Source organism: Mus pahari, chromosome X, assembly GCF_900095145.1.
Source record: "Mus pahari chromosome X, PAHARI_EIJ_v1.1, whole genome shotgun sequence".
Lineage (NCBI taxonomy): Eukaryota > Metazoa > Chordata > Mammalia > Rodentia > Muridae > Mus > Mus pahari.
In genome coordinates, this window is record NC_034613.1 from 51276031 (window position 1) to 51294381 (window position 18351).

At 45.3% G+C, this 18351-nt stretch overlaps 1 pseudogene; it reads left to right on the forward strand.

Moving 5' to 3' along the window:
- Positions 1–17709: 17709 nt before the first annotated feature.
- Positions 17710–18351, forward strand: part of LOC110314318 — a 159301-nt pseudogene continuing 158659 nt past the window's right edge.

Here is an 18351-nt window from a genome sequence, read left to right on the forward strand (position 1 = left end):
CCCTCACCAATCCACCTACCCAGTCCCTCCTTCCTGCCCTGGCATTTCTCTATACTGGGGCATCAAACCCCCTCAGGCCCAAGGGACACTCCTCCCACTGATATCCAACAAGGCCATCCTCTGCTACATATGCAGCTAGAGCCATGGGTCCCTTCATGTGTATTTGGTGGTGGTGGTTTAGTCTTTGAGAGTTCGGGGGGGGGGTCTGGTTAGTTGATATTGTTGTTCTTCCTATGGGACTGCAAACCCCTCAGCTCCTTCAGTTCCTTCTTCAACTCCTCCATCCAGGACCCCTTGCTCAGTCCAATGGTTGGCTGTGAGCATCTGCCTCTGTATTTGTCAGGCTCTGGCAGAGCCTCTCAGGGGACAGCTATATCAGGCTCATGTCAGCAAGCACTTCTTGGCATTCACATTAGCGTCCCAGTTAAGTCAATTCTATATGGGATTGATCCCCAGGTGGGGTAGTCTCTGGATGGCCTTTCCTTCAGTCTCTGCTCCACATTTTGTCTCCATATTTCCTCCTGTGAGTACTTTGTTCACCCTTCTAAGAAGCACTGAAGCATCCACACTTTGTTCTTCCTTCTTGAGTTTCTTATGGTCTGTGAATTGTATCTTGGGTATTCTAAACTTTTGGGCTAATATCCACTTATTAGTGAGTGCATACCGTGTATGTTCTTTTGTGATTGGGTTACCTCACTTAGGATGATATCCTCCAGATCCAACCATTTGCCTAAGAATTTCATAAACTCATTGTTTTTAATACCCGAGTAGTATTCCATTGTGTAAATGTGCCACATTTTCTGTATCCATTCCTCTGTTGAGGGACATCTGGGTTGTTTACAGCTCCTCGCAATTATAAATAAGGCTGCTATGAACATAGTGGAGCATGTGTCCTTATTACATGTTGGAGCATCTTCTGGGTATATGCCTAGGAGTGGTATAGCTGGGTCATCAGGTACTACTATGCCTAGTTTTCTGAGGAACTGCCAAACTGATTTCCAGAGTGGTTGTACCAGTTTGCAATCCCAACAGCAATGGAGGAGTATTCCTTTCTCTCCACATCCACGCCAGCATCTGCTGTCACATGAATTTTTGAACTTAGCCATTCTGACTGGTATGAGGTGAAATCTCAGGGTTGTTTTGATTTGTATTTCCCTGATGACTAAGGATATTAAAAATTTCTTTAGGCGCTTCTTGGCCATTCGAGTTTCCTCAGTTGAGAATTCTCTGTTTAGCTCTGTTCTCCATTTTTAATAGGGTTATTTGGTTCTCTAGAGTCTAACTTCTTGAGTTCTTTTTTTATTAGATATTTCCTTTATTTACATTTCAAATGCTATCCCGAAAGTTCCCTATACCCTCCCCCCCACCCTGCTCCCCTACCTACCCACTCCCACTTCTGGCCCTAGCATTCCCCTGTACTGGGGAATATAAAGTTTGCAAGACCAAGGGGCCTCTCTTCCCAATGATGGCCAACTAGGCCATCTTCTGCTACGTGTGCAGCTAGAGACATGAGCTCTGGGGGTACTGGTTAGTTTGTATTGTTGTTCCACCTATAGGGTTGCAGACCCCTTCAGCTCCTTGGGTACTTTCTCTAGCTCCTCCATTGGGGGCCCTGTGTTCCATCCAATAGCTGACTGTGAGCATCCACTTCTGTGTTTACCAGGCACTGGCATAGCCTCACAAGAGACAGCTATGTCAGGGTCCTTTCAGCAAAATCTTGCTGGCATATGCAATAGTGTCTGGGTTTGGTGGCTGATTATGGGATGGATCCCCAGGTGGGGTAGTCTCTGGATGGTCCATCCTTTCATCTTAGCTCCAGACTTTGTCTCTGTAACTCCTTCCATGAGTATTTTGATCCCTATTCTAAGGAGGAATGAAGTATCCACACGTTGGTCTTCCTTCTTCTTAATTTTCTTGTGTTTTGCATATTGTATCTTGGGTAGTCTAAGTTTCTGGGCTAATATCCACTTATCAGTGAGTGCATATCAAGTGACTTCTTTTGTGATTGGGTTACCTCACTCAGGATGATATACAAAGAGCTTAAGAAGCTGGACTCCAGAAATTCAAATAACCCCATTAAAAATGGGGTACAGAGCTAAACAAAGAATTCTCAACTGAGGAATACCTAATGGCTGAGAAGCACCTGAAAAAATGTTCAACATCCTTAATCATCAGGGAAATGCAAATCAAAACAACCCTGAGATTCCACCTCACACCAGTCAGAATGGCTAAGATCAAATATTCAGGTGACAGCAGATGCTGGCGAGAATGTGGAGAAAGAGGGATACTCCTCCATTGCTGGTGGGATTGCAAGCTTGTACAACCACTCTGGAAGTCAGTCTGGTGGTTCCTCAGAAAACTGGACATAGTACTACTGGAAGATCCAGCAATACCTCTCCTGGACCCAGAAGATGTTCCAACTGGTAATAAGGACACATGCTCCACTATGTTCATAGCAGCCTTATTTATAATAGCCGGAAGCTGGAAAGAACCCGGATGTCCCTCAACAGAGGAATGGATACAGAAAATGTGGTACATTTACACAATGGAATACTACTCAGATATTAAAAACAATAAGTTTACGAAATTCTTTGGCAAATGGATGGATCTGGAGGATATCATCCTGAGTAAGGTAACTTCTTGAGTTCTTTGTATATATTGGATATTAGCCCTCTATTGGATGTAGGATTGGTAAACATCTATTCCCAATCTGTTGGTTGCTGTTTTGTCCTATTGACAGTGTTCTTTGCCTTACAGAAGCTTTGCAATTTTATGAGGTCCCTTTTGTCTATTGTTAATCTTAGAGCATAAACCATTGTTGTTTTGCTCAAGAATTTTCCCCTGTGCTCATATCTTTGAGACTTTTCCCCACTTTCTTTTCCATTAGTTTCAGTGTCTCTGGTTTTATGTGGAGGTTCTTGATTCACTTGGACTTGAGCTTTGTACAGGGAGATAAGAATGGATCAATTTGTATTCTACTTGTTGACTGCCAGTAGAACTAGCACCATTTGTTGAAAATGCTGTCTTTTTTCCACTGGATGGTTTTAGCTCCCTTGTCAAAGATCAAGTGACCATAGGTGTGTGGGTTCATTTCTGAGTCTTCAATTCTATTCCATTGATCTGCCTTCCTATCGCAGTACCAATACCATACAGTTTTTATCACAATCGCTCTATAATACAGCTTGAAGTCATGGATAGTGATTCCCCCAGAAGTTCTTTTATTGTTGAGAATAGTTTTCACTATCCTGGATTTTTTGTTATTCCAAATGAATTTGAGAATTGGTCTTTCTAACTCTATGAAGAATTGAGTTGAAATTTTGATGGGGATTGCACTGAATCTGTAGATTGCTTTCAGCAATATCGCCAGTATTAGTGAATTAATCCTGCCAATCTACTAGCATGGGAGATCTTTTCACCTTGTGAGGCCTTCTTCGATTTCTTTCTTCAGTGACTTGACGTTCTTGTCATATATATCTTTCACTTGTTTGGTTAGCGTCACACCAAGATATTTTATGTTGTTTGTGACTACTGTGAAGGGTGTTGTTTCCCTAATTTTTTCTCGGCCTGTTTATCCTTTGAGTATAGGAAAGCTACTGATTTGTTTAAATTAGTTTTCTATCCAGCTACTTTGCTGAAGTTGTTTATCAGCTGTAGGATTTCTCTGGTAGAATTTTTGGGGTAACTTATATATACTATCATATCACCTGCAAATAGTGATATTTTGATTTTCCAATTTGTATCCCCTTGATCTTTTTTTGTTGTCTAATTGCTCTGGCTAGGTCTTTGAGTACTATATTGAATATGTAGGGAGAGAGTGGGCAGCCTTGTCTAGTCTCTGATTTTAGTGGGATTGCTTCAAGTTTCTCTCCATTTAGTTTGGGGCTGGCTTACAGGTTCAGAGGTTCAGTCCATTATCATCATGGTGGGAGCATGGCAGTATTCAGGCTGTCATGGGACTAGAGGAACTAAGAGTTCTACATCTTGTTCTGAAGGCATCCAGGAGAAGACTAGTTTCCAGGTAGCTAGGAGGAAGGTCTCAAAGCCCATGCCCAGAGTCTCACACTTCCTCCCACAAGGCCACACCTACTCCAACAAGGCCTCACCTCTTAACAGTGACAATCTCTGGGGTAAGCATATACAAACTACCACACCCTTCCACCTTAGCATCTCTGTTGGTGGTGTTCTTTCTCAGGTCTTGTTTAAGCAGCCATATTTTTAAGGTATCAGAGAAGAAAGCTTCTCTGTCACTTCTAGGAGATGCAGTTGCACAGTACATTTCCTGATTCTTTAGATGTTACAATCTTTCTGTCCTGTCCTCTATGATATTCCCTGACCCTTAGGTGCAGGAGTTATATTGTAGATGTCTCCAATGCAGCTGGGCACCCCACAATCTCTGCACTTTGATTGATTGTAATTTTCTGTAATGGTTTCCATCTACTGCAAAGGCTCTTGGTTTCTTCAGCTGTAAACAGGATTATGATACGAGTGCTATTATTGTTTATTTTTATAAAACTGCTTCAGTCCCTATTTTTTTTTAAGCCAGGGTCTAATGTAGCCAAGGCTGCTTTCAAACTCACTGTGTCTCTATTATAACCTTTTCCACTCCTGACCTTATTCACTCTGGGAGAACTGGTATTATATGCTTACACCACTATCCTTCTGCCATATAAAGCTGTTAAATATATAAGGTGTTTTTCTTTATAAAGATGCTTAGCATTATCTGGCCTATTCATTTCATTCCATAAGGACTAGGCAGTACACATTGTGTTCAAAGGTGTAGTGTCAAACCAGCAATGGATTAGTTCAGGCCCTTGTGTTTCTTATTGTTTGGTGGATTTCTCTCTTTGTTGTGCACTTTCTCTCCCTCTTCTTCTTCCTCTCTCTCCCTCCCCCTCCCGTGTGTGTGTGTGTGTGTGTGTGTGTGTGTGTGTGTGTGTGTATACATGCTCCAGCTCTTTCTACCTCACTCTCCATCTATGTGACCAAGGATTCTTTGCTGATTAATCAAAGCACATTTACTCTTGACTAAAACACTTCAGTTCTTTCCCAGTGCCTAGAGAACAAAGTTCATATCATGTGCCTTGGCTTGTTATGATGGGACAGCCTTTTCTTCTCAGCAATTATTCATTTAGCCTAGATGCCCTGGTTGTACCATGTTGTTTTAGAATATCCTGCACATTGTGTCCCCACAGAAGTTTTCCTGTACCTAATGCCTTTACTGCACAAGTCTATCTTTGTAAAGATTTACTTTTGTTTATAGTGTGTGTGTGTGTGTGTGTGGTGTGTGTGTGTGTGTGTGTGTGTGTGTGTGTGTGAGAGAGAGAGAGAGAGAGAGAGAGAGAGAGAGAGAGAGAGAGAGAACACTCATGTGAGAGTGACTGAGGCCAGAAGGCAGCACTGAGTCTGTTGCAGTGCTGATATGTAAAGGTGAAGATACAGACAGCTGTGGGAAGCCCCAGGACAATAATGCATTAATCTCTTTGCATACCTGACCCTCCCAATAGATTCTATTTCTAAAAGATGAAACAAGCCCTAACTATGTTCCCTGACTAGCCTTAACTTGCTGTGTCAATCAAGCTGTCCTTGAATCCCTACCTTCTATCATAGCTTTCCAATGGATGGAGTTACAGGTGTGTTCCAGACTTGGAGATTTTTAAGGACAGTGACTATACTAGTCACATCTATATTTCTGGCACCATGTGTGGTTAAATTACTGTTGTTCTTGTTTTGTTTGGTCTTGTTGACAACATCTTATATTTGTAAACCCAAACTGACCCCAAACTGACCCCAAACTCATTGTGTAGTCCAGCATGGCTTTAAACTCAAAACAACTACAAAAATAATTTAAATCAAAAGGAACTTGAAGGAGCTGCTATTTGTTTATTCATTCTTATATTGGAAAAAAAACCTAATGTTTCCTCTTCTGAAAGCTATTAGTTGCAAATAGGTATTTGGTTAGGGGTAGTTTTTGCACATATTTCCCCTTCTCTGTGCTAGGATTGTGTCTGGTTTGAACCTATGCAGGTCTTGTGCATGTGATCTCAGACTCTGAGTTCATTGGAGCTTCAGCCTGGTTGTGTCTGGAAGATGCTGTTTCCTTGGAGTCATCTACCACCTCTGGCTCTTGCAATCTTTCTGCCTTATCTTCCACATAGGTCACTGAGACTTGAGGGGAAAAGGGTGTGATAAAGACATTCCATTTAGGGTTGAGTACTCCAAAATCTCTCATTCTCTGCATGTTGTTCAATTGTGGGTCTCTGTTAATTACCATCTACTACAAGAAGTTTCTAAGATGAGAATTCTAGGATGCACTGATCTATGGGGATAGTAATATGTCATCAGGGGTTGTTCTATTTCTATACTCATTTAGCACAATAATTGAGTAGGTTTTCTGTTAGGATCTACGACCTATCTAGTCTCAGGTTCTTAGCTTCCTTCATTTCCAGTGTCAGGTATAGATTCGATCTCATGGAGTGAGTCTTCAGTCCAGTAAAAGTGCAGTTGGTTATTTCCATAAACTTTGTGTCACTGTGGCACCAGTGAGCTTATCTTGCAGGCATGTCACTGTTATAGCTCCCAGGGTTGGTAGCTCGGTAGGGTGGAAGCTCACTTTTCTCCTCAGGTAACTCCAGCACTATGAATACTAGTCAGTGGGAATGAAGCAATAAGGTCTTATCATTAGATTGTTGTGGGTAACCAATAGCATTTTCAATAGCCTGGAATGCTTGGGAGGTTTGTGTCTGGGATCCCTTTGGCCAACAATTCAAAAAGATATAACCCATTGCTGATCCTTGGACTGTTGTCTGATAGACTATGATGTCTAATCGAGGCATTGTATTCCCATTATATATATATATGATAACTCTACTGAAATCCCATATATGCATATTTTAAGAAGCTTTTGCAGTAGTAGGGCTAACATCCACATATAAAACACAATATTTGTCTTTTGGGGTCTGAGTTTACCTCACTCAAAATTATTTTTTCTAGCTCCATCCATTTATCTGTTTTCAAATTTTATAATTTCATTTTTCTTAACAGTTGAATAATATTCCATTGTAAAAATGTACCACATTTTTATGATCTAGTCAACAGTTGATGGGTACCTAAGCTCTTTCTAGTTTCTGGCTATTGTGAATAGAGCAGCAGTGAACATGGACGAGGAGGGATGGGGATTCGTGTCTTATGTGATATTGAGTTTGACTTCAAATGGGCTTCATAGTCCAACTCTGCTGTGGCTTATGAGGCTGTGAGCAATGAAATTTGACAATGTGTTATATGTCAGATTCTGGGGGTTCCACCTTGCTAGGTCTACAATAGTAGTATGTGTGGTAATCCATGTATGGTAGAGAGGAGACTATATGGGGTGCCCTCTGTGGTTAGTCCTTTAGTCTTTCCTATCAGCAGTGTACATCATGAAAGAGTTAGTATCTTGGCAGCTGTGCATGTTAGTTTTGGTTTTGGTTGGTTGTTGTTTGTCAGCTTTACACAAGCTATGGTCACCTGGGAAGACGGAACCTCCAGTGAGAAAATTCCTTCATCAGTTGCCTATAGGCAAGTTCTATGGGGCATTTTCTTGATTAATGATTAATGTGGGATGGCCCATATGACTGGGGACAGTGCCACCCTCTGAATAAGTGTTTCTGAGTTGTATAAAAAGACAAGTTAAGAAAAAGGTATGGGGCACAAGCTAGTAAGCAGAGTTCTTCTGTGAACTTTGCTTCAGTTTTTGCCACCAGGTTCCTGCCTTGACTTGCTCTGATAATGATAGGCAAAAGCCTGTAAGCCAAACATACCCTTCCCCCCCACACACACACAAGTTGCTTTTGGTTATAGTCTATCACAGCAATACAAAATGTAACTAGAACATGAGAAATGTGCATGCTGAAAGGGTGTAGGAGCAATCTACACTCAGATTGCTGCTAGGGGATATGCTTATCAGTAGCCAAGGATTACCTTGAACTCCTGATCTTCTACTGAAATTCTGGCCCTCTGGGCTACCACCTAAGTTTATAAAGTTCTATGAATTGAACCCCAAGCCACAGACATAGCAAACTGGCACTCTATCAACTGAGCTACATCCTCAGTCCTAGATTTGATTGTAACATATTTGAGGGCCCTTTCTGCAGGCCCAGGGAAAGGCAGTGTGGCCCAGTAGATCTGAAATTGAACAGGAGGCCTGGATTCCCTCCTGCCTGTCACTGACAAGTTATATGATCAAGGGAAGCCACTTCATTGCCTTGGTTCTGCCTTTCTTCTGTTAGGAAATGGACATAATTAGGCCTGTCCTGCTTAATGGGCAAGGTTCCTATTTAGATAAGGTATTTGTTCTCTCGGAAGTGAGCACAGTGCCTTGCCTGTAGCAGGAGCACCAATCGTTGCTTAGGGATGAATAAAAGGAAGTGTTTTGGACATAAGAAAGAATTCTATGAAAGTAAGCTATGAATAATAATAAATTCAAAAGGTGCCTACTCCAGTCACTTGGCCTTAATAGTAACTTGATTCAAACTGGTTCCTTACAGAAAGGATCAAACCACCTTGATAGGTCTTTGTCTTAGAGTGTAAGAAAAGGACAACTTTCAGTGACCAGTCATGTCTACAAGATATCAAAAGAGGCAGCTAATTTGGTCGATTCATTGAAAAAGCAAAGCCAACAATATCGGGTATTGTGCATCAAAGGAAGCTAAGTGGCTCAGAGTCTTTTGCATTGCTGCTCATTGGCTTGGCGTTATGTACACACAGGCATCCTTTCACTTTTAACAAAATGGCTTATTTTCATTTTTGAAATGGCAGCCACGTGGGAGCCCCTGGTTGCTGTAGAGAAGACAGGGAGAGGCCCAGCTGGTTGATAGCCACTGGACTCCTTGAGCCCTCCTCTTTGCCTTGGCTGCTGTTGGGAGGCAGGAATCTCAGCGTTTTTTTAGTTCGTCTTTCGAATTAGTGCCCACAGACTCTGCAGCTATGAACATGCAATTAGTCTTTGTTTGTGCACAAAAGGGAGCTTGACCCTTGCCCGTCTTTGATTGGCATGTACAACTCTCATAGCTACTTACCTAAGGCCCTCTTTAAGGAGTGCAGCGTCTTGTTCCTGCACCTGCCTTCAGCTTTTCTCTTTTGTGACTTGTTCCACATAATATTCAGACCAACTCGCAGCAAGATTGCAGGGAGGGAGGCATCGTGCAGGCACAGTAAGATTTCCTGTTTTTTCAGGGAGTGGAGGGGGGATGAGTGGGAAGGAGGGAGGGAGGGAGGGAGGTTTGAAACTATAATCTGAGTTTGGGGTAATTGCTGAGCCCCAAAACACTTAGCAGGAGCCTAAAGAAGTATTTTTTTTTTTTTTATAAACTAACACTTTGCTTGCTTTCAAAAGCAGACCTCCCCTGTCCTGGAAACCAAGCTGGAAGCACAAAGCTTTACATCTCTTTCCTACCTCACCTGCTTTCCCACCAACATAGAAAGTTGCTAGTTTTTTTTTTTTGAAAGATAATAGCTATAAAAGACATGCAATTATTATACTCAGACTTTTTTCTTTTCTCTAAACCATGTATAGAGAAGAACATTCGTTAACAGTCTGAATGAGTTAAATACTATGGTGATAGACTGGGTTTTCAAGAAATGGTTTTGAGGAGTTTGTTTTGTATTTGAAGCAGCCTTCTTTCTAATTACTCATACCTAAAATGCATCATGATATATAAGCTACCCAGATAGGATTCTTGGAGCAAAACTCCAAAACCCGTCTACTTTGAAATAAAATCCTTCTTCAACTCCCAAATCTGCAAATACCAAGTAAATTATTCAAAATTATAATAGTTTCCTTTTTGGAAATGCCCATTTAGGTTTAGGCATGTTATTGGTTACTTTATAAATTTTATTTCCTCTTGGTCCAAATTTACTCTTCCATTTTGTGGTTTATTATCTGTTTAATTTATGAGAAAAACTGATGTTCAGAGACTCAAAATACTTAACCATGTCCAGTTGTTGAAAGGCAGAGGAAATAAATAAAAACTGGTCTTTTTGCTTGTTCTTCCATGGTCCTGAGACTTCAGTGTTTGAAATATGCGTATTAGAATTTATATAGTCAAGGGTTTTTGTCCTTCAACTAAGTCATCTTGGGAGCACAGATGTACCTTCCAGAGGTGACTATCATTATCTTTGGAATTCAATTTCTGACCTGAGTCATGTATTACATGGGAACATCTGTGTCATTCCATAGTCACACTATCCCTTTGACCATCTTTACTTTCCTACCTTAGTCAGTTACCCTTTTATATGACCTGACTCCCAGATTTAAAAAAGAAATCACTACGCTCTGAAGAAACATTGTCTTACCAGTTCTAGAGAAAATATATAAAGAACTCTTTCTTCCTAAAATAGATAGGACAGCATGATTGGCATAGGTGTCACATTTTCGAAATGACTATCTTCCATGGGCCTTCCATTCAATGGACATCTGAGCTCCGCAGTATGGAGCAGGACATGGAATGCTAGCAAGGATTAGCACCTTTGTACTACACTTCCTGTATTTGAATCCTGGCTCTACTACTTTGTGGACAGTATGCCTTTGAGAAAGTTATTTAAGCTTTCTAATCTTAGTTTTCTTTCCATAAAATGAGGATAATAAAATCTAATCCCAAAGGGCTGCCACGTGAATTAAATAGCAATATGTTCAGTACCCTGGGTCTAAAATTACTGCTCAGTAAATGTTAGTTTCCTATGCTCCACCCTCCTGTTTGATGTTTGGTAAAGTAATCTTTCTTTTTATAGACATACTCACCTTTTCTGTGTTGAAAGGGCCCTTTAAATTAATCTTAGCTAGTGGCTATCAAAGATCTTAAGAACAGAATTTACAGTTCACCAGAAAATACACAAAACCTCAAAAACTAATGGCCAAGGTAGAAGTCCTGTGACTGAAAGGTAGGTACAGAGTTCAAGCATTTCTGGACTGTCTATCCCCTTAGCTAAATTGTATTGCCATCACTGAATCCTAGTCTTTAACTTACCAGCATTTGTAGCAGAGGAAGTCTTAGCCAAACTGTAGTCTACCCTTAAGTAAATGCTAAAACATCCACAGTGTTGGACAGAAAGACTCAGCCTACAGCTAGTCTCTGCTTTTCGGATTCTTTATTGCCAATATATGTCTACACTATAGCTTTTAGCTAATTTGCCTTCACTTTAGAGTTATGCATCTGCACTTAAAATCCATATCTTAATGATGTATACAATGGACACTTTGGTTTATACTTTGGAAGCCCTTTGTTACTGCTTATGGGGTGGTGAAATGAATTTAAATCACATTAAGTTTGGTAGACTAGGGAAATGATTGCTAATACAGCATATTCTTAGTGTGTTTTGAAACTTCCCTCATTGAGAAGTAACTCAAAGGCTGGGTGTGGTGGCACACACCTTTAATCCCAGCTTTCCAGACAGGAAATAGAGGATGAGAGAGAAGGGGAAGGAAATACAGAGAGAGGGGAAGGGATATTTGTCTGGTAGAGGCAGAGGCAGAGGCAGAGGCAGAGGCAGAGGCAGAGGCAGAGGCAGAGGCAGAGGCAGAGGCAGAGGCAGAGGCAGAGGCAGAGGGAGGATGACAACAAAGGACTGCCTCTGGATAGAGAAGAAACAGACATGCTACAGGCAAGTGACAGTTTATAAAGGTATAAAGGGAAACTCCGAGTCAGGATGAGGTGTTTAATTTAGTCGGGCATATTAATTAGGTGAACCAAAGAGGGTTTCTCATTGCTGCACTTCAGTACTTTAATAGCTGGACCTTGGTGGTCAGCCTTAAGAGGGGGAAGTGGTCAAATAGGGAATGGACCTTGGTGGTTAGATTTGGGGATGTAATCTAACAGTTTTTTAGCAAGGCAAGGGGAATAGGGGAGAAGAGCAAGGTTTGCCAAAGCCGTGTTGCCATGCTTGCGCTGGCTAAAGTCCCTTCAGATAGACAGACAGACAGTAAGATAGATAGACAGACTTACTCCTCACCGTGTACCTTGTCAACCTTGAAGTGGAAGAATAAGACTTCCAGTCTTAGCTTTCCATCACTGTGACAAATTTTCTGGAAAAAAAAAGAAAAAGTCAACTTTTGGGATGAGAAAGGGTTGTTCTAACTCATGGCTTCCAGGGTCTGCTCCATTATTTTGGGCCCAGATTGAGGTAGAAGCTTATGGCAACAGAAGCTCATCGGGGAGGAAGAGGCTGCTTATGTCATGGTGCCCAGGAAGCAAAGCGAGAGGGAGAGACTAAGAAGGAGCAAGGGATAAAATACAACCATCAGCTCCTATTCCCAGAGACCTGCTTCCTCCCTCTCAGCCCCAGCTCCTATCCCCGACCCTCTCCAACAGTGTCACCAGCTGGAGACATTCCAGACCCAAACTGTAACACTGTCTAAGGCCAGGGACTGGGACTCGGGTGGGAGCCTACTGGAAGGCTGACATTGATGCCTGAAGGACAGCCTGCTCTCTCCCTGCTCTGGTCCTGTAACATACACTTTGCTCTCTCTCAAGCCAAGCAGAATAGCAGTCAAGCAAAGGGCCATCTTGTCTAATCTGGGCAGGTTCCTAAGAACAGCTTTGGGGGTCTCTCAGCACCCCCAGCGTGCTGTCCCCCGAGGAACTGGCTGACGTAAGCTCTAATGAGTGGGGAGCTGGCTGGGCACTCTGCCCAGAACTACGTTGTCTAGAGCTTGTGGCATGACTTGAGAGCCCAACCTAAGTGGTGCTCACTTCCTCTGGGTTGGGAAGGCTTTGTGAGTTTCCAGTCTAGTCTATGAAGGCAGTTAGCTCCCTCCTCACCAGCGGGGGGCTGTGACTTGACAGCTGCCAGCTGCCAGTGGGATTTGTTCCCAGTCAGTCATGTTTCTGTGGCTACAAGCTCAGGGTACCTTGGACAAGTCCCTTCTATGGGTCTTCCTCAGTTTCCCTATGTGAACAGGGAGAAGTTGGCATGGGTTTGGTGAGCCACAGTTCCTGTTTTCCAGAAGAGGAAGGAAGGGAGGTCACTCGGTTACTGAGCACCCACCAGTGCCAAAGACTGCCCTGATACACACACACACACACACACACACACACACACACCTAGACCAGCCATCAGCATGTGACTCAGGCTTGGCCAATCAAGAGCAACCGTTGTGATTTCAGAGCTTGGTGATTCCAGAGTTAGTCTTGGGATGTGTGCTGAAGTGTTCAGAAGAAGTGATTTCTATGTCAGTTGGTCATCCTTCTGCTTTGCCGGTGGGTGGAAGACTTAGCTTGTCAGTGAAGTGGACTCAGACCGATGTAGACTGGGGCAGGCTCATAGAGATGCTTTTGAGCTTCTGAAATGGAGTGTGCCAAGTCTAGACTCATCTGCTAAGATTTGAACTTTTAGGAATCCTTTCTGGCCAAATCTGCCTATTACTGTTTCTGTTGCTTGCAGCAACAACAACAACAACAACAAAAAACAAAAAACAAAAAAAAACAATGGTCACCCAAATTCTGGATATGAGGATATGACCTGGACACTGTGCTCATTTTACCTACAGTTAAGGATACTGAGGCCCTAAGATACAAAGTAAATGAAGAGGTGATGAGTGGCCCAGCAGGGGTGCTTTAAGGGGCTCCCCCCTCCTTGTCTCTAACTCATGCTCTGTGGCCTTCACAGTCCCCTTCTCTCACTGGCTTCCACAAAGTGCAGGGGCCAGAGCTGCCCAGCTTCTAGATCTGGTTGAGGACTTCCTCTCTGGTCTTGGAATGACTTAATAGCCGACTGCTTTTTAAAAAAAAAAAATAAGAAAAGAAAAAGAAAAACAACAAGCTCTCGCTGGGTGATCCAGGTTGCCTTAAACTCTAAATCCTTCCTGACTCTACCTCCCGAGTGCCCTGATTACGTCACACTCAGCTTTCTCATTTGCAAACCAGATGAAGACAGAGCCTCCTCTAGAGCTGCTCTGAGAAGCAGGCACGTTGACTCCTCTCAGGGAAGAGCCTCCACAGGATGGAAGGACAGGAGGACAGGAGGACAGAGGACTAGCCTGGTTTTTCCACTTGCTACCTACCTCTTGGTAGTTGGCTGACTTCAGCTAGACATGGCCCAGGTTACACTATGCTCTGTCAGTCACAAATGTCACAGCAGAAATGACAACAAAACAAACAAGAACAAACAAAACCCTAAACCCAAAAGACAACAGAGGCTTCAAATAATGCCTAACACACTATTTCTAAAATGCTGATTTTTCTAAAAATCCCACGGGTAGAACAGGACCTAAATAGGCCTTAGGAAGTGAAACCTTCTCGAGCAGAATTCCAAGTTATTGGGCCGTTGCTGACTTTCAGGAAGAAGAGAGATGATTTCCAAGGCTCTCTGCCACCGGCCCTGACTCCAGTACGCTCCACAGCTGTGAAGAGGAAATATCTTGCCATACAGTTTATAACAGATGCAATCCTGGTCGCTCGCTCAGTTCCAAGCGGTGCATTAGTCCCACAAAGTGTAAATATGGAGGCCCTAGAGTAGCAACCGGAAGTAGAACGTGCCGGGGATTCCCGGGCTCCTTGGTCTCAGGAGGTGCAGGTCAGAGAGGGTCAGGGTCTGGCAGGGTTGGCACCCAGACCTGCCAGCTGTCCTGAATTCAGCCACCTGTCGCCTGGGTTCCTAAGGGCATTTCAAAGGAGTCTGGAGTCCCACCTTCCGGTCAGGCACAGACAGGCTCAAGGTCAAGGGCTACAGTGAGGTTCTTACCAAGTAAGCCCTTCGTGTAAATGACGTCATTAACTTGGTCTCCGCCCCACTGTGTTAAAAACTTTGGCCTTTGGACTTGGGCTGGGTAGGCTAGAAGTGCAGTTCTCTCGGTGAGATCGCTGTAGAAGCTACAAAACCTGCCCATCATCTGTAAATAGGGCTGATGACTGCTTCTTTTTTCTGGTGTAGTTTGAGATTTAAATCAGGGCTCCGAGGAGGGGATGAAGGCATCCATACAAGTCTGGAACTGAGCCCCACCGGGAGGAACCTGCATTCCCACAACTACACACCACTGCGGGAGGATGAACCCCTTCCCTTCTAGGGGGGCAGGGTGTCATAGTAAGGAGGAGCCACTTCCCTTCCACAGTTGTCCTCCCTTCCCTGACTGTGGCCATCTGAAGCCACAATTGTAAGTTAAAAGGGTTTTCCCGGTAGCAAAGAAGGAGAAACGCCCTCTCCCAGCTCAGAAAACAAAAACAGTTCCTTAAGTTTCCCCAACACACACACACACACACACACACACACACACTCGCCTTCCCCTCTTAGACCGCACAGGTTCCTAAGTGAAATGGGTTCAGTGAAAGTTGAACAAGGTCGGGATAGCTCAGCGCAAGGCTCCGAGTTCCAGCACAGCCACTTGCAGGATGAGGACCGGAGGGAAGGAGGGAAAGAGGAAGGGAGAGGGCGAGAGCGCATTCATTCTTCAGGGTCTAGAGCAACAGTGATTGTGCGGTTCTAAACCTCCGGAGTCTTGGTGATCCGGATCAATCAGTGTCACTAATTAAAAAACAAAACAAAACAAAAAAAACAACAACAAAACAAAACAAAAAAACCCAACTCGTCCCTTGGTCCACCTGTGGTTGAATTTGCGAAGAATCCTGTCTGCTCCTCCTTATCTGAGGTCTAGTCTGTGGCTCTGCGTGCCCCCGGGTTAGCATGCGGTGGCAGTGGCGGAGGGCTGTCGCCAGGCTTCCGATCTATCCTTGGCTTCTTGCCAAGCTCAGGGCTCCGCCACGGATGCGGGGCGCGGCGGTAAAAGATGGGCGGGGGAGGGTGCCCTGGGACTGCTGGTGGGCGGGCCTCTCAGCGGCTCCTCCCCCGCGCCCGCCTCCGCGTGCTCCCGCCACCCCCGAGGCCGCCGCCGCCGCCGCCACCGCACGGAGCAGCCTGGCCGCCGCCGCCAAACTTTCCCCGGAGCTGGCGCGGGTGAGTCGGAGCGCAGCACGGGCAGGGGCGGGAACCCGGTGGCGGGCGGCGGGAGGCGGGCGAGGATGCGCTCAGGCCCAGCTCTGAGCTCCGCGCCCCCGCAGGGCGGTGGGGACATCCCGCAGGTGGCCGCACGAGGTGGGCGCTCCGGATGCTCTGGCGGCCTGGGCAGGGTAGTGGAGCTGTGGCTGCTACGCCCGTAAGCGCAAACACCTGTGGCTTCCCGGACCGGGCTCACCCGTTAGAGTCCGCCTCCCGACTTCTGGGCTAGGGGGGCCGCCTCAACGGCTCACCGAGCTTCCTCAGGGTTTGGCTTTGATGCTAATCGTGGACACAGACTCTGGGTGGAGGTGCGCTCTCCGTACCAAGCTCCGGACATCCACTATCTCTCAAATTCTTCTGAATCTCCGGGACCCAGGTACTACTAGTATACCCACTTTACAGAGGAGGAAACTGAGGCTTGGGGAGGGAAAGTTGTCTCTTGGATGAATCCGAGCTTCTTAGATAGGTGGATCCCAAACCAGGTGTCTGGGAATGAGAAGCGTCTGAACCAGCGCTCCCTCCTTTCCTAGCCGGCTTTATCATCTTTTCCTGGCCGAACCAGAAGACTTGATGCAGTGGCGAGGGTGTGTTCTGATGGCAGAGAAGATCCTTGAGGGCTGCCCTTTCTGAGAGAGCGTTAGGGGATACCAAATTCTGCAGTTTATGCCGTGTTGCTCTGAAAGTTAGAATCTTGAATCAGAGCACAACTGGTCTTTACAGAAGCCACCTTTGAGGCGCTTGCTAGCCTGGGCGATGGAGACACAGGGTTGCTCCAGGCAGGGTGGCTCTCCTCCGACAGGAGTCTCCCACCTCCAGATGGAATGGAGCTGAGGGAACTGAAAGATCCCCAGGCGGACAGCTCTGAGAGCGCATTCCGTTATTGGGGGTGGGGGTGGGGAAGAGGGAGGGCAGGACCCTGAACCGGGGGCAAAGTGTGTTACTGGAACAAGAAGGAGAGAGTAGGTGGAGATCCGACACTCTTGGGGGTCTGGAGGCCACCAGCAATCCTAAGAGACGGAGAAAGAGCCCCCCCCCCACACACACACATGGTTATGAGATGGCTATGGATTAACATAATTTATACAGCAGCCATGCAAGGTACCATTATTGAGTGGACACTCAGAGAGGTTCAATAGATTGCCTAGAGTTGGCCAGCTGGTCCGTGGTGGAGTGGATTGAGTACCAACCAATCTTGCCTGTATCTTAGACTATCAGTGAAACTCAAGAGGCAGATGGAACCTCAGGTCCTTCAGTGCTGTGGCTGGCAGCGGTGGAGACAAACAATAGAGGGATGCTAGGCAACAGGGTCCGCAGCATCCCTGCTTCTGCCTCCTATGGGTCTCTGGATGGGTTGCTGTCATTGAATATCTTCTTTGCAGGAATCCCTGCTCCATGTTGATACCCTGCTGTATCTCAGGACTTGCTGGACCTTCCATCCAGGGCCACTTAGCTGTCCCCAGAACATTGCTCCTGGTGGAGGACAGGGTTTGACTGATGCTGTTTTGAAATATGTCAAAGACCTGCAAAACCTGGGTATTCCCCATCTATAATTTCAGAGCTGTGCTGCCTGCCAGGGTCCTAGCACCCCCTCCCCCAACACTGGGCAGTCGTGGCCTGCACGGGGTTCTCAGCCCTGAGCTGAGGGTTGTGGGGAGGCATTTGTGTGTGAACTTCTCTCCTGCCTACACTCCTTTCTATAGTCAAGGAGGACCTGGCAGAAACACAGTGGCCTTTCCTCCGTACCAAGGCATGGCGGAGAGACTGAAGGTACGTGTCTGGGTCCGGTCACCATGCTGTCTCTTATGCGCCGTGACAAGTTTCTACGCCTATTTCTGTTTCCCCATGTTTTGATTGGAGATGTTCGTGGTTCCTTCATCCTGGGGGAGGGGGGGGTATCGAGGGAATTAACTGTGTTCACATTGACACAGCACTGCAAAGGTACCTTGTAATTCACCAAAGCGCCATGGTACGTGCAGCAGTTGTCACTGTGACACTGACAGACCCAGCGAGGCAAGCCTCTGAGCTCCCTTGTTGTGTTGGTTTTGTTCTGTGATGCTGGGAATCCAGCTGGGGAGCCTTGTTCATGCTAGACAAATGCTCGGCCACTGAGCTACATCTCCAGCCCCAAGCCTTCTGGCTTTCTCAGTTGTAAAAATGGGGCAGGTCTAGTTAGATGTTGTATATGGTAAAAAGTCTTCTTGCAGCCTCCAGTTCTAACAGGTAGAGGACTCCTCGGCCAGCCACCCCGTGCCAGGCCCCAGGGACGCTCCAGACATTGCTGTCACTCTCACTGCCACCCAGACCTGTCTCCTTCCCCTGGCAGGCTCAGCTCTGTGCTCCTGTGTGGCAACACATGATCTCTCTCTCTCTCTCTCTCTCTCTCTCTCTCTC